The sequence below is a fragment of the Protopterus annectens genome, chromosome 5.part1 (assembly GCF_019279795.1).
Source record: "Protopterus annectens isolate FY-2018-M chromosome 5.part1, PAN1.0, whole genome shotgun sequence".
NCBI classification, from domain to species: Eukaryota; Metazoa; Chordata; order Ceratodontiformes; family Protopteridae; genus Protopterus; species Protopterus annectens.
The window spans coordinates 569,910,625-569,933,355 of record NC_056736.1 but is presented as its reverse complement, the minus strand read 5'-3'; the positions used below and the strand labels follow the sequence as shown (position 1 = coordinate 569,933,355).

At 43.3% G+C, this 22,731-nt stretch overlaps 1 protein-coding gene across 1 annotated transcript in view; it reads left to right on the top strand.

The window, feature by feature from the left end:
* The window catches only part of IFT88 (intraflagellar transport 88), a 1,839,004-nt gene that overhangs the window by 181,049 nt on the left and 1,635,224 nt on the right, over positions 1 to 22,731 (top strand). The window lies entirely within an intron of this gene.

Sequence of the window (22,731 nt, the reverse complement as noted above, 5' to 3'; positions counted from 1 at the left end):
AATGCTAATTGTAACACCACAAAGATTATCTACCTTGCCACTTGTGTAAATTGTCAAGCATTTTATGTAGGGAAGACTATACGGAGGTTGAAAGACCGTATAATTGAACATAGGTCTGAAATAAACAGACAAATACAGACTAATGCCCTATATAAGCACATACATGAGTTCAATACACATACTTTTAAATTCAGATGTATAGATGCAATACAAGTGGGTATGAGGGGGGGTGATATAAATAACCTTGTAGAAACAAGAGAACTAGAGTGGATAATAAGACTACAGGCTGAAAATCCACCAGGATTAAATAACACTACTAGTATAAAACCAATACTAGTTAAACGCCAACTAAATAACTTATAAAATACTACTAAAAATGATATACTATGTATAACACATTATTTGTACATATTTTTATGTTTTAAACATTTCCCTTTTAAATAACTTTTTTAAAAAAAGTTCATTGGCTGGTTGATCATGTGATTTTAATTGTTCCTCTATTTAAATGATGTAAATTTGTATATTGTGTAATGCTGATGAAGGGTTGAGAGCCTGAAAGCTTCATTAAAGTTCTGTGTTTCTGTGACCACTGTTGTTCTCTGTGTGTATATACACACACACATATATATATATATATATATATATATGTGTGTGTGTGTGTGTGTATACATATATATGTATGTGTGTGTGTGTGTGTGTATACATATATATATATATGTGTGTGTGTGTGTGTGTGTGTATATATATATATATATATATATATATGTATGTATATATATATATATATATATATATATATATATATATATATATATATATGTATGTATGTATGTGTGTATATATATATATATATATATATATATATATATATATATATATATATATATATATATATATATATGTGATGACCATGAACATCATCCCAAAATATGAAGTGGATGGGGCATGACCAAACCCAATCAAATTATTGAGAGGTGAATAAAGCAGTATGCATGTGCATATTAAACAATGAAAGTATTATGATTTATTTTACTCATTTCCTATTTTAAAGTTACCTTTTAAACAATTTTTAATGAAGATTTGTTACAGAATGGTAAACCTGAACAGGAAAGAAAACATTGGTATTATGTACATACGTGCTTGACATAGTGGTTGAGTTGACTGCTTGAACAATCACGAACTCTGTTGTCATGTATTGCTAGCATTTGCAGAAAAGACGTTTTTCCTCACCCTGACTTTGGAAATGTAGCTGACGTCCTTCCATTTCATTGTTGCAGTATTATTTACATAAGGGATTCCATGACAAGGGCGGCCCGACATCCGGCCAGTATACCAAAGCCTTTAGGTTGCCTTAAGGTACACTGACATCACACGTATGCTTCTTGCATAGCATAGGGCATAAATGTGACATCCGGAGGGACAGACCATCCTCAGAACTTCTCTGCTACCAGTCCGAACGCCATTGCTTGATCATCAATCTGTACGCCCATTCCATTGCTGGTTCACCTAACCATTGCAGATAAATATCCAGTTGGGGTTCTTTTTTTACTTATCCGTTTTATTGTTGCTTGTGGGGTTTCTTTTCACCCAGAAAGGGTGGATGCCAGTGTGGGAGACAGATTTCCCATAAAGACCACCATGACCAGTGTCTCTTTTGCTTGGGTACCTCTCATAACCATACATCCTGTTCCATTTGTCAGGCTTTTGTACCTAAAACCTGTCATAGTAGACTATCTTCTTTGGCGCTTTATCTTGAAAATTAGCTCTTAAGCTTCTTGTGAATGACACTATGGGGGTACTTCCTGCTCTGGAGATGGCCATCAGTGAAGAAGAATGCCAAGAAGCCTAGGCTGGAATCTTCTGCTGTTCAGTCTGCGCTGGAGGTCTCTCCTGAGGCAAGTGAATGCCCGGAGGTTCACCCAGCTTTGTCGTTGGATTCCTCTGCTGTGACCAGGTTGGAGGCCAACTGGGATCCAACTTTAAGTATGTCTAAGGAGGCTTTGCAGACATCCATTCTGGACTCCACGATGGCTGATTATTTCCGAGAGGCCTAAGGGTGTTCCTCTGATATTAGTCAGAGAAGAAGTCCCTGCTACCATTATTGAATGCCATCCTGCATCAGAGCCTTCCAAATTTTATAAGGCAGATGGCCCATTAAAGAAAAAGCAAAATGCTGTATTTATTTTGCTCCTAAGGATCCACAGAGTGAATGGCAGGCCTTCGGTCAGGGTTTGTTTAGTGCTTTGATGGCACTGAAACCTTCTCAGGGAGTTTCTGTTCCAGTACCCCCCCCCCCCCAAAGTCCTCTACTCACCTAACAAGACCCAGAGAACAGGATTCATCTGAGGAGGAGCTGGACTCGGATGAGGAATCCCTGGCTCACTCTTCTCAGATTCCTTCTCATTGGAATATGGGTCAGAGGAAGAGGAATCTACCAGTCCTGATACTCCCTTTGAAGAAATTTCTTTTGGGGACACAATCTCCAGGATGATGGAATTCTTTAAATGGGATTATGCTCACATGTCTGAGGTACATAAAAGATACTACAAGTTGCTGCAGATGGACTTTCCTAAACCTTCTGCTGTTCCTCCTGTTCTGGCTACCTTGTTGGATGCATTTTCAAATGCTTCTAAGTCTCCAGACTCTCAGTCCCCCTGCTCCCAAGAAACCTGATAGACTTTATAGGGTGCCTGAAGACTGTAAATCTTTGTACAAGTGTCCTTTAGCTGACCCCTTGGTGGTGTCCGTAACTTCTGACAAGCTTTCTCAATTGCTTCCTTATCCTAAGTTGCTGCCCTTTGATAAAGATAGCAGGACCATGGAAAGGCTAGGTAAGAAGGTTTACACCTCTGTTACCTTGGCTTTTAGGGCTGTTAATTATCAGACCCATGTGCCCAGGCACATATTGGCTCTACTATCCCAGGCTTGTCAGGTTATTTCTGATCTCCCAGACTCTGAGGGTAAAACTTCTGCTCTTTCCCTGTTAGGGACTTTCTCCCAGGTGGCTCACCATTCCATCAAGTGTAGTTATGCTGCAGCAGATGCTTCCTCTAGGGCTGCTGCTTTTGGGTCAGTGATAAGGAGGTATTCTTGGGTTTGGCTTCAACCTTTGACAGATGATATTAAGGCTAAGTTGATGTATGCCCCTCTTGATAATAAATACTTGTTTGATAAAGCTGCTGCTGATATGTTTAAGTCACTTCAGGATAAGGGCAAGGCTTTAAAGGAACTTAAACATGTGTTGGCTTTTCCTGTGTCTCAGTTTCAGAGAAACTACCCCAACAAACCAGCCTTTGTTCGCAGGCAGTCTCACTGTCCACCTGGGCGGCAAGAGGACTCTTCCTGCTAAGGCTACTCAGACTTTTCTGCCTTAGAAGTCCCCTTTTCCAGATGAACCAGGTGCTGTCTGACTGTCCAATTCTTTCCAGCCACTTTCCTCTCTCTGTCTCTTCCTGTTTGGCTTCAGATTCCTAGGTCCTGTCTTATTCGTCAGAGTTATTTCATGGTTTTGAAATCTCTTCTTCCTTTTATGGGTATTCCTCAGCCCCCTCAGGAACAACCCTCCTTCTTTCCAGAGGTGCTTTGGGACCTTTTGACTCTGGGTACTATTCAAGAGGTACCTGTGTCCCATCGGGGGGGGGGGGGGGTTACTCCAGGATGTTTCTAGTACCTAAAAAAGAAGGTACTTGGAGACCAATTCTAGACTTCTCTCATCTAAACACTTTTCTGAAGGTGCTGTCCTTTCGAATGTTGTTCCTTCAGACTTTGATTCTTCTTTTGCTTCCTTAGGTTTGTATGGGGTCTCTGGATCTAAAAGATGCTTATCTCCATATCCCGATCCACCCCCTTTTCAGCAAGTTTTTGCTTTTTTCTGTTTCTTCCTGGCATTTTCAGTTCTGTGCGTTGCCCTTTGGCCTTTCTACTGCCTCAAAGGTATTCACCAAATGCCTCACTCCTGTGATTGCTTTTTGCAGGATTCAGGGGATCCAAGTGTTTCCTTTCCAGCTACCCCTACCCATCACTGTACATGAAACAACTCCTCCAGTTTTTACCTACACCCTCTCCCTACTAATACAATTGCTAAACTCCTCAAAAAACTCAAATCAACCACATTGGCAGTTGATAATGTGCCAGCAGATTTCCTTCAGATAACAGCAGAAGCTATAGCCTATCCCATGTCCATTCTCATAAATAGGTCAATATCAGAATGTAAAGTACCTTACTCATGGAAAATGTCACATATTATACCACCGCACAAAGGAGGTAACTCCCTTGAGCTCACAAACTACTGCCCCATAGTGATTCTACCACCTTTATCAAAAATATTAGAGAGAGTAGTTCATTCTCAACTAATACAGTACCTCCTAAAAAATGACCTACTATCCAAATCCCAGCATGGCTTCAGACCTTCCCATAGCACCACTACAGCATTACTTTTATATACCAACATTGTCAGTCACCACATAAACAATGGGCTATTGGTATCCTCCATATTCTTAGACTTGTCCAAAGCCTTAGATATGGTTAACATAGAATGCTTCTAGAAACGCTGTCCACTCTCAACATAAGCTCCTCCACCATATCATGGTTCAGTAACTACTTACCAGACCGTCAGCAGGCAGTTCTATGGCAAGACCAATTGTTCCCCCTATTACCAGTAGCCATAGGTGTCCCTCAAGGGTTCATCATCGGTCCTTTACTGTTCTCACTATTTACAAACCAGATAGCTTCATCCCCACCCTCTGCCTCAGTAGTGCAATACGCAGATGACACCACCTTTATATGTGCCACCCCCACCGTAAATGAACTACAAACTCAAAATAACTTTACTTTAGCCGAAGCATGGTTCACCAACATCAAACGTATTCTTAATCCAAAAAAAAAAAAAAAACTCATTCTCTTCAGCCCTGGTAGATATCCACCTTTAAACTATGATTTTACCATAAAATGCAAAGATAATATACAAATCACCCCAACAACACACACAAAACTCTAGGAGTAGATATTGATAATAATCTAAAATTCACCGTACACATAGCCCAAACAATCAAGAAAGTTAACAACAAAAAGCTTGCTCTCCTTTATAAGAACAGACAGTTCATCACTAAACATACCAAAGTCACTATTGCAAGGACTCATCTCTTATCCATCCTCCTTTATGCTTCCCCTATCTTAACTAACCTTCACCACACCGAACTAAACAAAATGGTATCTTGTTACAACAAGATTGCCAAGTTTGCTACAGATGCCTCACATAGATCCCATCACTCTCTAGCCCTCAAGCAACTTTAATGACTTGAGTTACCCCAACTACTTGTACTCAACCAACTCTCAATAGCACACAAGCTCTACTACCTTCCTGACAAAACCCCAGCAATTCAACATCTAATTCACCCCTATACCACCACTAGAGCCTTAAGATCTAGTAACAAAAACCTCATCAATGTCATCAAACATAATAATGCTGCTGGTAAATCTCTTTGTCTGTACTACTGCCAAAATCTGGAATTCACCCCCCAGCCAGTTAACCTCTACCAACTCTACTTTCCAATTTAAAAAACTCCTCAAAACTCACTATTTAAATAACTGGCTCTTCTCATGCTACTCCCCAGGTTAATATAGACCACTGCACTGTTGCATATCTGTGTATTCAATGATAACTCCTTTACAGCACTGGTTGACTTGTTCTATCATTGTTTTGTTCTAAACAGAATGAATAATCATCTTCTAAAAAAAAAAAAAAAGTAACTCAATTTCTCACATTTGTATCACTTACTATATTAATGACTTACAATTAATAACTGATAATCTCTGCTTATGTATGCTTGTGTTCTTATTATGTATGCTCATATGTTTTCTGATATGTTACTCATATGCTTGTGCGCATTTTTACTATGTATGCTCATGTGTTCTCTTATATGTTGCTCATATTTTTCTCTTATGTACGGTATTATTTTTGTTATTTGGAGCTTTTCTCCCTGGCCCTCTGCTGAAAATGGACCTGTGTCCAGTCGGACTTTCTTGGTAAACAAATGTAAAATAAAATAAAAATTGTTTCAGGTTTTCTCTCCAGAGATCCTGTTGCAAAATCTTAATTTTGCCATTTCCCTTCTGCAAAGCCTGGGTTTCACAATAAACTTCAAAAAGTCTTTTCTGACTCATTCTCAGGACCATGTTTTTCTGGGTTGTAGGATCCAGATGGTGCCTATTCTGGCATCCATGCCTCTTCCCAAGGCCTTAACACTCATTTCCTTCTTTCATACTCTTCTTTCTCTGGCCTCTGTTACAGCCAGTGTTTCTGAGAGCTTTGAGTTTCATGGCATCCATCATCTCTATGCTTCCTCTGGCCAAACTCCACATGAGAAAGTTTCATTTGTTTCTGAAATCAGTTTGGGTTCAACAGGTGCATCCCCTAGAATTTGTAGTTCCTCTTCTACCATGTCTCAAGAAGGAACTTCACTGGTGGATCCAGCAGTTGTCTCTAAATCCAGGGCTCCCTTTTCATCCCCCTCTTCCCTCTCAGGAGGTGTTCACAGACTCTTCAGACGAGGGATGGGGAGCATCTTTTGGCTCCCTAAAGGTGCAGGGGGTATGGTTGCCTTTTCAACAGAATGAGCACATCAGCGTTAAAGTGGCGAGAGCTCTTCTGCTGGTGCTTCAAGCTTTCCATCCTCTCTTCTCCCAAGGAATTCTCAAGGTATTTACAGACAATACCACAGTGATGTGGTATGTAAACAAACGGAGGAACAAGATGTTCTTCATGTTTCACTGTTGCAGTCATCACATTTGGGTTATCCCTGCCAGGGTAGCTCTCAGTCGGCCTGAATACCAGAGGCTTAATATTTCTGCGTTGGTTGCTGTTGCTTCAGGACTGATGTCAGGTCGTCAGTAGTATAAAGTAAGGCAGCCGACGCCATTACATCAGTCTTTCTTGCCGAGGAGACCGAAGCAGAAGCAGGTCACATGAGTGCCGATCAGCCGCTACCTGAGTTTCATTTTCCGAACTGAAGCTGAAGTCTTCTAAAGCTAAGTACCCTGTTGGGGATCCTTTTTTCTTGCTCTAACCGATGTCAGAAAAAGTTAACAGTTGTCTCGCCTGTGGAAAGCAAATACCACACTGTGTCACTTGCTTAGGCCCAGACCACGATGTCCCTCGCTGTCATTTTTGTGCTTTGTTCAGTGCCAGAACTATACATCGTCGGGCCCTTATTGTAGCTAAAAATTTTCGCTCACAGTCCTCGAATTCCGATATGGCTTTGGTAAGCTATCCTTCAGCAGATCTTCTGAAAAAACGTAAGGATAAAGACAGAGACGGACCGCACAGGTCCAAACCTACCAAATACGCTTCCGTTAAGCTAGTCATCAGTTCTCCGGTCCTTAGTGAGGCGCTTTCGCAGCCCCTGATGCCTGCTTTTGTGGATTCGCAGGCCGCTACCATGACCATTTCGGAGTCCAGTATGCCACAAAACTCTTCATTGACTAAGGATCCTGTGGCTGTCTCTACCTTAGATGGGTCTGGAGCTGCTGAGCAGGCACCGGCTTCCGAGGATGTACTTCACACTACCGATTCTCAACACAGACCGACTTCTTTCACGTCTACTGTTCTTTCGAAAACTACTGAGTTTCTTAGGCCCAGGGTATGAACCACACCCAAGAAACCGACGACCCAATCTCAGGCACCTGCTTCCTTGCCTCCGTCTCAAATGCTTAAAATGGTGGAAGACTTTCTAATGCTGATCAGGGGAAGCCAAGCTACCCCTTCCAAAAGAAAAAGAGATTTGTCCCCAGTAGTTTTATCTGAACAGGATTCCGATGACTCTGATGCATCTGAATATGAAGACATGCAACCCCTCTCTGCTTATGAGGATTCTGATGCAGAGGAATCCATTCCTTCAGCTTCTCCACTTGAGGACTTTCCCATTGGAAATGCTTCCTTAAAATATGAAGGGTTTCCCCAAAGGAAATGTCAGGACTACCCTCAGTCTGAAAAGAGACTCCGGGAATTCTTAGATCTTCCACAGCACAGACCTCTGGCCATTCCTCCTGTCCTCGATGTCGTGGATGATGTTTTCATGGAATCCTATTTGACTCCTGACACCCTCCCTCCTGCTCCCAGGAAACCTGATCAGTATTATAGAGTCCCTGACTCACACAAATTTCTTTTCAAAAATCCTACTGCTGACCTTGAGATTATTTCTCAAGGGCCTAAAGGACATAAAGCAACTTCTGCTAAGAATCCCACCCCCTCAGATAGGGATTCCCGAGCATTAGACAGATGGGGTAAAAAAGTATACACCTCTGCTACTCTTGCTATTAGAGCACTAAATTGTTAGTTCCATATGCTAAAATTTCAGCAACATACCATGGAACTCCTCAAACAAAAAATATCTTTTCCTGCTTGTGCAGAAAATAGAGTTACAAGAGTTAATGCAGTCTGCAAGTCAAGTAACTAAGCACACCTTAGTGTGGTTTTGATGCCCTATAAGCATCTTGCAGGGCAGCGTCACTGGTTCTGTCCTTAGAAGGCATGCTTGGCTTAAGGAACAGCCCTTGCCAGACCATGTCAAATCCAAATTATTGGATACACCCTTGCACAAAGACAACTTATTTGGCACCAAGGCAGAGGAGGTCTTAAAAAAGATGGAAGAAAAAGCTAAATCTATGCAGACAGTTAAGGATTTCCTGCAGGTCCAGCCACCCAGGTTCAGTAGGCATTGCCCCTCCAAGCACTGGTCCTTTCCTGCCCCCTCCAGGTCAATTCAGCCTAGACCCCAGGGAAGCAGCCACAGGGAATGCAGAGATCAAAGCAATGGAGTTCCTCCACTTCAAAACCAGGGAGTGCTAAGCCATCCCCTCATGGTAAGATCTCACAATGACTCTCCACTTCCACCCCATCCCTCTGCCCACCTGCACTTGCCCCTAGGAGGAAAACTCTCCTTCCATGCAAGCACGTGGGCCATCATTACCAATGACCACTGGGTCCTCAACATAGTGTCCCAGGAATACAGATTTTCTTTCCACACTCTACCAACCCCAAAAGGGTTCCCAGATCTTCCTCCAAACAAGTGGGCAGAGGCCAAAAAGCAAGTTCTTTCCCTGCTCTCTATGAGGGCAATAGAGCACGTTCCTGCAGAACAGATAGGCCAAGGTTTCTACTCCAGGCTCTTCCTGGTACCCAGAAAAGAGGGCACCTGGCGCCCCATCCTCGATCTATCCATTCTAAACTCCTTCCTGGTGATACCAAAATTCAAAATGTTCCCCCTCCAGCAACTACTTCCTATGCTCTCCAAGAATGCTTGGTTAGCCACCCTAGACCTAAAAGAGGCCTACCTCCACATTCCAATCAGGGAATCATGCAGGAAATATCTACTTTTCAGGGCAGGGCCTCTGCAATTTCAGTTATCTGCATTTCCCTTTGGCTTATCTACTGCTCCTAGAGTTTTCACAAAATGTCTGGCTCCTACCATTGCTTTTAGCAGACAAAGAAATATTCAAATTTACCCATACTTAGACGACTGCCTAATTCCGGCAGACAGTCAGGAAAAGTTGCTGAAGCACCTGGCCTTTGTAAAAGCCCTACTGACCTCCCTAGGGTACACTATCAATGAAAAGAAATCCAAACTAGTACTCACCCAAAAGATTATATTCCTGGGAGCAAGCCTGGACACAGCATCCCAGATGATATTCGTTACACCAGAAAAGCAAACTTACCTGACAGCCTATTTCTCTCAACTAGCCACCAGACCCTAGTTATCTGCAAGGAAAATCCTGCAAGCTCTGGGGTTCATGGCATCTTGCATTCTACTTATTCCATATGCCAGACTGCATGTGAGGAAACTACAGTGGTACCTAAAAAGCCTTTGGTGTCAACACCCTCAAGACCTGGAAACTCTTATACCAATGATACCTTGCCTAATGAAAGATTTTCTATGGTGGGCAGCAGCATGCTACCACAAGTGACTACCCTTCTCACCACCCCACGCTGCTCAGACCCTCACACAGATGCATCAGACTATGCCTGGGGTGCACACCTGGATGGCAGGTGCATACATGGCCAATGGGCCCACATCAAATACATCTGCACATCAACCAAAAAGAGATGTTAGGTGTCCAGCATGCATTGGCAGCTTTCAGGCCCCTTCTCTCCCCAGGGGCTCTACTGATCAAAACAGACAACACCACTATGATGTGGTATATCAACACGCAGGGAGGGACTCACTCCTACCCTCTTTGCAGGCTCGCCATGACCCTTTGGCACACAACCTCAGCCATGCAATTACACCTGTTAGCACAATTCCTGCCAGGCTCTCTAAACTCTCTGGCAGACAACTTAAGCAGAAATCTTCTGGACCCACATGAGTGGCAGCTAGACCAAAGAACCTTTACCCTAATAACTCGGAAGTGGGGCACCCCAAGGTCGACCTCTTTGCTTCCCACTCCAACCATCAGCTCAGCAAGTTCTGCACCAGGGAGCCTCACTGCAGGGCACGGAAAGTGGATGCCATATCCTTCCAGTGGGTCAACCTCTAGGTCTATGCATTTCCCCCACTACGTCTTCTCATTACCAGTGTACTGCTCAAAATAAGGGAGGAAAAACCGAGGACAATTCTAATTGCTCCAGACTGGCCTCGCCAGCAATGGTACCGACTGCTGCGCAGCCTGTCCCCTCTACCACCATGGCATCTCCCTCAGATCCCAACCCTTCTAACCCAGAGGGAAGGAGAATTCATGCATCCCCATTTGCAGACCCTCAGTTTGGCAGCCTGGCTTATTCCATGACCACTGAACAAACTGCCAATCTCAGTAAACAGGTTCTAGATGTTATACGTGAAACCAGATGCCCTAGCACTAGAAAGTCTTATGCTGACAAATGGAAAAGGTTTTGCACCTGGATGTAGGCTAAGGGAGCCGATACAGCACAGCCCTCCCTACCTGTCATCCTGGATTGTCCAGTTGACCTGCTACACAGTGGTCTCTCCTTTTCCTCTTTTAAAATTCATGCCTCTGCTATCTCTGTTCATTTCAACACTGAGAAACCACTTTTCTCACACCCTCTCATCAAACAGTTCCTAAGCAGGGCTAGCAACTTGAGGCCACCCAGAAGAACACCTACCCAGCTTGGGACCTAAACTTTGTGCTGGAAAAGCTCACCCTGTCCTGCTTTGAACCAGCAGCTTCAGCAGAGTTAAAGTTTCTCTCCTGGAAGACAGCATTGCTTCTGGCTGTCACTTCAGCCAGAAGAGTATCCGAGCTACAAGCACTCATGGCTGTAGATCCCTTCATCATCTTCCATGCTGACAGGGTGTCCCTCAGGACTAACCCATCCTTCCTGCCAAAAGTGGTGTCCAGTGTGGCTCTCAACCAATCCATTCATTTGCTCACCTTTTTCCGTAACCCACAAAACAAGGGAGAAAGGATACTGCACTCTCTAGATGTGCACAGACAGCTCAGATTCTATCTAGACAGGACTAAATCATTCAGAAAGACTGATCAATTGTTAGTCAGCTTTTCTGCAGGAGCAGAGGGCAAAGCCATATCCAAACAAACCATTTCCAAATGGATAGCACACTGCATCCATTTCTGCTACAAGCAACACGGGAAACCTTCCCCTAAGGGGGTCAGGACTCAACTCTACCAGAGCAGCCTCCACCTCTGCAGCTTTCCTCAGAGGAGTACCCACCAGGGACATCCTGGAGGCTGCAACATGGACATTTGTTCACACCTTCACCGAGCATTACTACCTGCCTTTCTTCTCCAAATCCAGGGCAGGCTTTGCCACTGCAATCTTGCAGGGCATCCTAGCCAGCCCTTAGTCTTCTTGTCTGACTCCACCCTTTTCCGCAGCTTTGGGGTCAACCCAAATGTGATAACTGCAACAGTGAAACACGAAGAACATAGTACAGTTGTGTACACTTACCCTAAATGTAGATGTTCGAGTGTATTACTGTTGCAGTCCTGGTTTCCCTCCCTCCATCCCCCCCTTTTTTTTCTCTCTCTCTCTTTCTTTCTCTCTCTCATTGCAAGGAACTGTTTGGTATTTATTTTCTACTGGTGGGGTTCTTCCACGATATCCAGGCTCCCACTTGGGGGCTCCTGACAGTGCAAGAAAAACTGATGTAATGGCGTCCAGACGTCTTCTGCAGTTAACTCCTACTGCTCCTCTAGGAGTCAAATATTGATTGTTCACATTTGCATTAATAATTCCAAAACCATGTTATTTACAAGGTACCCAGTATATTTTGTCTTAAAGCATATGTGATGGCAAACACAGCTGTATTGATATTTGACCTCTCCCAATGAGTGATTTCTAGAACTGGAAGGTGATAACTTCATTTTTTAAAGGCTTAAGCCACGCCCACTAGGAGTTAAAGGCACACACTCAAAAGAGCTGTACCGGAGGGAATGAGTTAAGTGACTCTGCAGGTAGTTTACATTCCATCAAGTCAAAACATGTTTGGCAGACGGTCTGAGCAGGTCCTTAACTCAATCCCACAAATTGATGCTTCACAGGGATGTGTTTCTGGACATTGTCCACCTGTGGGGTACTCCTCAAATAGATCTATGAATAGACAACTTTCTCTTTTGTGCCAGAGAGCTGGGTCCTCTGGTTTGGAAGGTGATTGCCCTATCTTTTTCTTGAAAGGGAATGTTTCTTTTGGCCAAGACAGATTGGTTCCCTCTTCTTCTGCATTTAACCAAGGGCAATCATCACAAGTTACCTCACAGGGTAGACCTACTCACATAAGACAAGGGATCTCTCAACTGACACTGTGGGTAATAGAAATTTGATTTCACATGGACACGCTTTTTTCTGAGAATGTGCTTAGGGTCCAGCAGGAGACCAGGAAACCCAATACTAGGAAATCCTACTTATCCAAATGGAAGAGGTTTTCTGTTTGGTGTCTTTCTGTTAACCTGGATCCACTTTCAGTGAATGTTCCTTTGAGCAATTCATACAGATGAGAGAGAACCAATGCTAGGTTGGCTTATTCTTCTTTTCAAGGCCCACTTATCCGCTGTCTCTGCTTGTCTGCCTTTATCTCCTCCTTTAGCTTTTAGATTTGAGGCTAAACAATTCTTAAAAGTGTGCTTCATGTTAGGCCTACCAGGAAGCTTGTCCCTCCTTGCTGGGATCTTAATTTTGGTTTGGAAAATTGACTCGGGCTCCTTTTGAGCCTGCAGCTTCAGCTTCCTTGCAATATTGCTTTTGGAAGACTGTTCTTTTGTTAGCCCTTGCATCTGCCAGACGGGTGTCTGAGCCTCAAGCCCTTATGGCTTGTCTTCCTTTTTTGGTGTTTCATAAGGGCAGGGTGTTCTTGCATACTAATCCTTTTTTTATGCCCAAGGTGGTGAATAAAGCAATCAGTGTATTCGTTTGCCCCCTTTTTTCCTTTCTCAGTAATCTGCCAGTGAGAAGGTGTTGCACACATTGGATGTGCATAGGCAACTCAGATTTTATTTAGATAAAACTAATAAGAAATCTGATCAGTTCTTTGTTTCCTTTTATCCCAGGTCCTTGGGATTAGCTGTACCAAACAAACGTATTTCTTTTTATATGTTAAAAGCTATTTTTTTTTTGTTATTCCTTTCATGCCAAGAGCCTTACTTATTTTGTTAAGGCTCATTCTGTTAGGGCTGTAGCTTCTTCAGTGCTTTTTTCAAGGGCTTGGATACTAACTCTGTTCTTGAAGCAGCTACCTGGACTTCTGTGCATACATTTACCAAGCACTACAAGTTGGGTGGAATCTCCAGAGATGGAGCTGGTTTTGCTAGGGCCATCCTTCATGGCTTCCTAGAGGGTTCTGCTGGTCCTTCCTCCTCCCAAGTTCCTTCTTGAGCTTTAGCACTCTCCTTAATTTAAAGAAGACTGCAACAATGAAATGGATAGGCATAGAACAGTTGTGTAAAGTCTTACCATAATGGTAGATGTCCTTCTCTTCACTGTTAGAATATTCACTCCCTCCCTCCACCCCATGGTCCATTTCTCATCTGGATGTACTGATTACCTGTCTGTTCCTTGGACTGGCATTTCTACTGGGCTCTCAGTTCTGAGGATAGTACGTCCGGACATCACCTTTTATGTGCTACGCTACACATGGAGCATACATGTGACATATGGTGTACCTTAAGGCAACTTAAATGCTTTGGTGTATGGCTGGACATTAGGCTGCCCTTGGCCTTGGATCCCTAATGTAAAGAATACTGCAACAGTGGAGAGATGGACATCTACCATTATGGTAAGATTTGTCACAACTGTACTTTTTGTTAATTAAACAATTTTAGAAAGTCTCCAGAGTGTTCATGGTTAGAAGTAGACTATATTTCACTAGCTTTTTAACTATAGGTCAAATAATATCAGTTTCTTGTGGGATGGTAAACATTTTGTTTGCTTTCTCTGTACTCCTAGCATCTGTAGCTAATGCATGTGCTTCAGGCAAGAACTGTATGATGTTCTTCGTGTTTCACTGTTGCAGTCATCACATTTGGGTTATCTGCTTGCAGTAGCCCTCAGTTGGCTTGATTAACAAAGTCTTGGGTCTTGCGTCAGTTGCTGTCCCTTCTTCCGTGACGTCAGGTCGTCAGGGGTATAAAACATGCAGCCGACACTATTACATCAGTCTTTCTTGCTGTGCGGTGCCCGAAGCAGAAGCTGTTCGCAAGTGCCGGTCAGCCGACTCCTGAAATTTTCATTTTCGAGTTTCAGAACCAAAGTCTTCAACTAAAAGCTAAGTACCCCGTTGGGGAAACTTTTTCTTGCTCTAAACCGATGTCAGTAAAAGTAAATAATTGCATTACTTGTGGAAAGCAAATACCTCATAAAGATTTTCATTCGTACTGTATTCCTTGCCTAGGCCCTGACCACGACGTACCTCTCTGTTGGTTTTGTGCCTTATTTAAACCAAGAACTATACGTCATTGGTATATTTTCGCTTCTAAATATTTTGGTGCTCGGTTCAATTATCCTGATAAGTCTTTGGTAAGTCATCCGACTACCGACATTCCGAAAAAACACAAAGATAAAGACAGAGACAGGCCGTCTAGGTCCAAAGCTGACGACGACACTTCTCCTAAGCCAGTCGCCAGTTCGCTGGTACTCAGTGAGGCGCTTTCGCAGCCCCTGATACCCACTACTTCAGTTTCACAGGCCTCTACTGAGACCCATTCGGAGTCCGATATGCCGCGAGATGCTTCAAGTGTGGAAGATGCGGATGTCTCTACCTTGGATGGGTCCGGAGCCGCTGTGCAGGCACCGGCTTCTGAGGGTGTATTCAGGCCTACTGACTTGCGTATTAAACAGATGCCATCTTCTTCTTCAAGGCCTAAAACTCGTACCATGCCTAGAAAACTGATGCTCAGACCGCATGGTCAGGTCTTTATGCCTAAAAAACAAATGATAAGTATGGCTTAAGACCTTATTACTTTAATCAGGAGAAGTCAGCCTTCCCCCTCTAAGAGACCTAGGACTGAGGTTTGCTTATGATACTTCTGACCAGGATTCTGAATTTTCTATTTCCTCTGATGACCAGGATTTACCCTTATCTACCTATAAGGATTCTGATGCTGAGGACTGTTATTCCCTCTGCTTCTCCCCCAGAGGATGTCTCTTTTGGTGAAGCCTTGCATGCTCTCAGGGAGCATTTTCTTTGGGAAGGTCAGGATTTCTCTGATTCTAAAAAGAGGCTTAGGGATTTCTTACTACTGCCCCAGCACAGGCCTTTAGCCATACCTCCTGTACTAGACATTGTTGATGATGCCTTTTCGGAATGTAGCTTGGCCCCTGACACTCTACCTCCTGCTCCCAGAAAACCTGACAGATATTACAGGGTCCCTGACTCTCACAAGTTCCTTTTTAAAAATCCTACTGCGGACCCTGAGACCATTTCACAGGGACCCAAGGGTATTAAAGCTACTACTGCCAAAAATCCTACCCCCTCTGATAGAGACTCCAGGGCGCCGGATAGATGGAGTAAGAAAGTATACACTGCCAGTTTCATATGTTAAAGTTTCAGCAGCATATTACTGGATTGCTTAAACAGAAAATTATGTTGATTCCTAATTGTGCTGAAAATAAGGATTTACAGGATTTACTGCACTCAGCTGAACAAGTTGGAAAACATACTTTGCAATGTGGTTTTGGTTCATTAGAGGCATCTTGCAGGGTTGCTGTAACTGGGTCTGTACTTAGAAGGCATGCTTGGCTTAAGGAGCATTCCTTGCCAGATCATGTTAAAGCAAAATTACTGGATGCTCCCTTAAACCAGGACTGCCTGTTTGGCAACAAGGCAGAAGAAGTTTCTTAAAAAGATGGAGGAAAAAGCAAAATCTGTGCAAACTGTTACAAGTACAACCTCCAAGATTCAGTAGGCATTGGCCTTCCAAGAATTGGTCCTTTCCTGCCTCTTCCAGACCTTGTCAGTCCAAACCCAGATCCAGCAGAGCTCTCAGGCTTCAGTCCCAGGGTACGCACAGGACTAAGCAGTGGGGGAGCCTCCACTTCCAAATCTGGGAGTAATAAAACTCCCCCCTATGGTAAACTGTGTCTATGACTTCATTTTAAAACTTCCAAGCACTTCTCAACTAACTGCCTCTTTGGGGGGAAAGATTGCTCTTCTTGCAAAGAACTGGGAACACATTGCCCAGGACAAATGGGTTCTAAATATAGTGCCCCAGGGATACAGATTTCATTTCCACACGTTACCAACACCAAGCGGATGGCCAGATCTACCCCCAAATCAGTCGGCAGAGGCCCAAAAGCAAGTACTTTCTCTCTTAAGCATGGGGGCTGTTCAGTTGGTACCAGAAGAGGAAAAGGGACAAGGTTTGTACTCAAAGCTTTTCCTGGTACCCAGAAAAGACAGTTCATGGCATCCTATCCTGGACCTGTCTACTCTAAACACCTTTTTGGTGATTCCAAAATTCAAGATGCTGACTTTTCACCAGTTGCTCCCTATGCTAGGCAAAGATGCCTGGTTGGCAGCACTAGATTCAAAGGAAGCATAACTGCACATCCCAAGCAGGGAATTTTGCAGAAGATACCTACACTTCAAAGCAGGCTACACACGCTATCAGTTCTCTGCACACCCTTTGGCTTATCTACTGTGCCCAGGGTATTCACAAAGTGCCTAGCTCCAGTCATTGCGTTTTGCAGGCAAAGACATATTCAAATATACCCATACCTGGATGACTGTTTAATTCAGGCAGAAAGCCAGGGCATACTTTTGAATCATCTGGCCTTTGTACAAAGGATGCTAACTTGTCTGGGGTACACCATAAACGAAAAGAAATTACACCTGGTACCCTGTCAACAAATTATATTCCTGGGAGCAAGCTTGAATACAACTTCCCAGATGGCTTTCCTCATGCCAGAGAAACAAATTCATTTGACAACCTACTTCAAACAAGTGCCCACAAAACCCTGCTATCTGCAAGCCAAATACTACAAGCCTTGGGGTTCATGGCTTCTTGCATTCGTCTAATTCCATATGCAAGACTGCATATGAGGAAACTACAATGGTATCTAAAAAGCCTATGGTGTCAACATTCTCAGGATCTAGAAGCAATGATTCCTATCATACCTTGCCTACGCCTAGAGTTTCTTTGGTGGGCAGAAGCCTGCCACCAAAACAAGGGACTACCATTCACACTACCCCCTGCCACCCAAACCCTAACAACAGACACATCAGACTATGCATGGGGGGCTCACCTGGCAGGGAAGTGCATTCAGAGCAAATGGAACCCAAATCAAATGCACCTGCATATCAATCAAAAAGAAATGTTAGCTGTACAGAATGCTCTGACAGCCTTCAAGGACCACATTCTTCCAGGACAATTAATGGTAAAGACAGACAACACCACTGTTGTGGTACATAAACAAGCAGGGAGGTACACATACTTACCCCCCCCCCCCCTCTGCAGACTAGCCAAGGCATTGTGGAACACAGCCCTGAGCTACCAAGTGCATCTACAAGCTCAATTCCTGCCAGGAAAACTAAATACACTGGCAGACGAACTAAGCAGAAACCTCATGGACCCACACGAGTGGAAACTGGAGCCAAGGATTTTCAACATGTTGACAAGCAAATGGGGGAGCCCAGATATAGACCTGTTTGCCTCCCCCCAGAACTATCAATTGGACAAATTTTGCACAAGGACCCCCCACAAACAAGCTTGGAAAGTGGATGCTCTGTCCTTCAGCTGGAAAAACCTTTCAGTTTATGCCTTTCCTCCTCTGCCTATGCTCTCCAAAGTACTACTAAAGATCAAACAAGACAAACCAAGGACGATTTTGATTGCACCAGACTGGCCACGCCAACACTGGTACCCCCTCTTTGCACAGTGTGTCACTGTTGGCCCCATGGCACCTGCCCCAGACTCCTACCCTATTGTCTCAGCAGAAGAACCAGATCCTGCACCCTCAGCTTCAAACACTGAACCTAGCAGCCTGGCTAATTACCTAATCTCTCCTTTACCATCCCTCAGTAAACCAGTGATGAATATCATTTTAGATGAAGGAGGCCTAGTACTAGAAAATCTTATGCTGAAAAATGGAAAAGATTCTGTGCTTAGAACCAATCTCAAGGGATGAGCACAGCAGTGCCCAATTTACCTCAAATTTTACGATGATATTGAAGTGTATTAACCCACCCAATGCGCAATAGCAAGCCATGCCCAAACCCCGCCTGTGACAGCGATGTCAGTACACCGCCCACCTTTTGATTGAAAGCAAAGGAGCAGTTATGACAGACAGGCTTCATGTGCTAAAGTCCTTGAGGTCTCACCGACTCGGACTTGACTATATAAATTAAAAAAATAAAAAAAAAAAATTAAAGAACACAGGATTAATTACCGATTAAAGCTCCATCTCATTAGTCTTTTTTACTGGTAAAATGTAAAGTGTAAACAATTTCTTGTACTACTTAATAAATAACGAAAGCACTAAACTTTCAACTACACACTTTGTACTGCTGGCCCTTTTTGGATTTATACAAAGTTGTTTTGCTTGGTTTTAGTCTTGGTTTGCTCTTACCATCATAGCCACTTTTGGGTACAACTGTCAAAAAAGTAGGAGAGCAGCAGTGAATCTGGAAAGGTGGCAACAGTGGCTACTATACCCTGGCCCCGTGTACAATGAAAAAAAAGTGGGATGATGATGATGACAATAATTATGATGATGAGAATGCAAAAAAAAAAACAAACTCCTAAATGCAGAACAGTGGAAGTTACATTATCTATCTATAACAGTCTCAAAAGAATAAACATGGAATGCACAATCTGGCCCTCATAGACTGGGCACTAGAAGTAACCCTTTTCAGTAAAGGTCCGGAGAGAAAAGCTCCTTAAGGCAGAAATCAAATTACAAATTTTAACAAAAGGAATATTCAGACTGTACAAATAGTCAAGATACCAGATTTACAATTTTGCTTAGGCAGTACTGGGATAAATGATTGCCCATTTTTGAGATGAACGTAGAGTATAAGGAGTCTCCAAATGAGGTGTTATTGGTAATTGTGCCCAGAGGTGAATCACAATAAAAGTCAACCATGCAAAATCTTCATTATGTATCATCATATGTCTGACATAAACAAATTATTTGATTCATACTTAGTGCTTATTTAGCCGCGGTGGTGCAGCGGTAGCGTTGTTGCCTCACAGCAAGAGGTTCTCCCATTCGATTCTCGGCTTGGGTTGGGAGTGCCTTCTGTGTGGAGTCTGCATGTGCTCCCCGCGGTCGAATGGGTGTTTGAAAGACATGCGTTGAATGGGCATGCCTTCGTTGAAGGTTAGGCATCAGGCTGGCAACTCGGCACCATAAAAACCAACTGCCAGTCATTAGCGGACCGGAGTTCCACTGTGGCGACCCCTAACCGGGAAAAGCCAAAAGACAAACAACAACTTAGTGCTTATTTGAATCTTCTTCTTTCGGCTGCTCCCATTAGGGGTCGCCACAGCAGATCAACTGTTTCCATTTCTTCCTGCCCTCTACATCTTGCTCTGTCACACCAACCACCTGCATGTCCTGTCTCACCACATCCATAAACCTTATCTTAGGCCTTCCTCTTTTCCTGTTACCTGGCAGCTTCATCCTTAGCATCTTTTTCCCCAATATACTCTGCATCCCTCTTCAGCACATGTCCAGACCAATGTAATCTTGCCTCTCTGGCTTTGTCTCCAAACCTTCCAACCTGGGCTGACCCTCTAATATACTTATTCCTAATCCTGTCCTATCTCGTCACACCCAATGCAAATCTTAACATCTTCAACTCTGCCACATCAAGCTCTGACTCCTGCCTTTTTGTCGATGCCACTGTCTCCAACCCATATAACATGAATGGTAATCACATAATGACTCGATGCAGCACCTTTATCTAGTGTTTATGCTTATTTGCCTGTTAAACATTTAATTAACATGACACAGAATTACGGTGTGCATTCCGTGTCAATCACGGCAAATTAGTGTTCTTAATTGCCGCCCTCCGGCATGTCAATAAGGGCAGCCACGCCCATTCCTGCACGAACTAACTGGTGGGTTAATACACTTCAATATCTCCGGTTTTACAATACTTAACTGGGATGCTTCACAAGGGCCTGTCTTTCTCCTCCATCAAAATTCACGCCTCGGCCATTTCAGCTCATTATAACACAGAGCCTCCCCTCTTCTCTCATCCACTGCTCAAGCAGTTTCTCAGAGTGGCCAAAAATTTATGACCACCCAGGAGAGCTCCAACTCCAGCCTGGGACCTTAACTTTGTATTGGAAAAACTCACTCTTCCTCCTTTCAAGCCAGCTGCTACTGCAGACTTAAAATTCCTTTCTTGGAAAACAGCTTTCCTTTTAGCAATCACTTCAGCAAGAAGGGTATCTGAATTACAGGCCCTCATGGCAGTGGAGCCTTTCATCATCTTTCATGCAGACAGGGTGTCTCTCAGGACCAATCCAGCCTTCATGCCCAAGGTGGTATCCAGTGTGGCCCTCAATCAGTCCATTCATTTGCCAACCTTCTTTCCTAATCCACAGAGCAAAGGGGAATGGATACTGCACTTTTTAGATGTGCACAGACAACTTAGATTTTACTTGGACAGGACTAAACCTCAAAGGAAATCTGACCAACTGCTGGTGGCATTTGCTGCAGGGGCAGAGGGGAAGGCTATTTCAAAGCAAACCATTTCCAAATGGATAGGCCATTGCATTCATTTCTACTACAAGCACCATGGAAAACCTATCCCAAAGGTGATTAGACCCCACTCAACCAGGGCTGCATCTACCTCTACAGCCTTTCTCAGAGGCATCCCTACCAGGGACATCCGAGAAGCTGCTACCTGGAGTTCTGTCCATACTTTCACCAAGCATTACCATCTGCCAATTTTCTCTAAATCCAGAGCTGGCTTTGCCACTGTAGTCTTGCAGGGCCTTATTGCTGGTCCTAATGCTATCTAAGTTCCTCCTCTCATCCTTAGCTTTGGGAATCTACCCAAATGTGATGACTGCAATAGTGAAACACGAAGAACATAGTACAGTTGTGTACACTTACCATAAATGTAGATGTTCGAGTATATTCACTGTTGCAGTCCTGGTTACCCTCCCTCCAGCCCCCTTACTTCTTTTGGCTATATCTCTGCTCTCCTTTATTATGCTCAAAAGCTTTTTGGTGTATTTGCTTTTTTGTTGGAGGTATAACCTTGTATAATGCTTCCCATTAGGGGGGCACCTGACATCTGGGGCAAGAAAAACTGATGTAATGGCGTCGGCTGCATGTTTTATACCGCTGACAACCTGATGTCACGGAAGAATGAACAGCAACCGACGCAGGACCCAAGATTTTGTTAATCAGGCCGACTGAGGGCTACTGCAAGCAGATAACCCAAATGTGATGACTGCAACAGTGAATACACTCAAACATCTACATTTATGGTAAGTGTACATAACTGTACTTTATCAGATTGAACATTGAGAGAGTGCATTCACATGGAAAGACAGCAAAAACCTCTTTCTTACTGGTACAGTTTTCCAATCAGTCACTGTTATTTTTTTTCTTCTCCTGGATGGGTTTATGGATCAGGATCAAGGCTGATGCAATGGGAAGAGGAAGAAAAACATTGAAGAGGGCAGTGTTGCCTGTTGCATCTCTTACTCTGCTCAGCTACAAAACACAAGACATGCTGTCAAAGAAGACAAAAAATGCAAATAAAGGCTATAATTTAGGCTCACATGCTATGATATTGGCCCTCAGATTTAGCCATCTTCCTACTAGAGAACTGATGATCTGTACAAAGTCATACTTGTTTAAGGCTGCATATATTATTAAATAAATCAAGTAAATGTATACAAGGATTCATCATCAACTACACTATAGAGTCTACTATTTGAAATCCTTCTATTCTGAAAAATAAAGTTTTCCTCTTTTGGACCCTGTGCTTTATTTTCAAAGACCAATTCTATGATTTTTAATGCTCAGGGGTTGAGAACTATTAAGGCATGTCTAATGGTTGATTTCTCCTGCAAGCTGACCTCTAGAGTGGGAACTGCATCCATCCCACCCTGTGTACAACTGTGATTGCAGTATTTTTATGTCACTTCCTGAGTTCTGAGAATGTGAAGGACTTTTGTGATGTGATGACATATTGTCTTTTATATAAAAGCAGTGAAACACTATGGCAAGCTTAAAGGAAAGTGTGTCTGAAGGTTTATTTTGTAAAGGCATCTTTTGAATTGTTATTTGAAAAGTATTTTTTC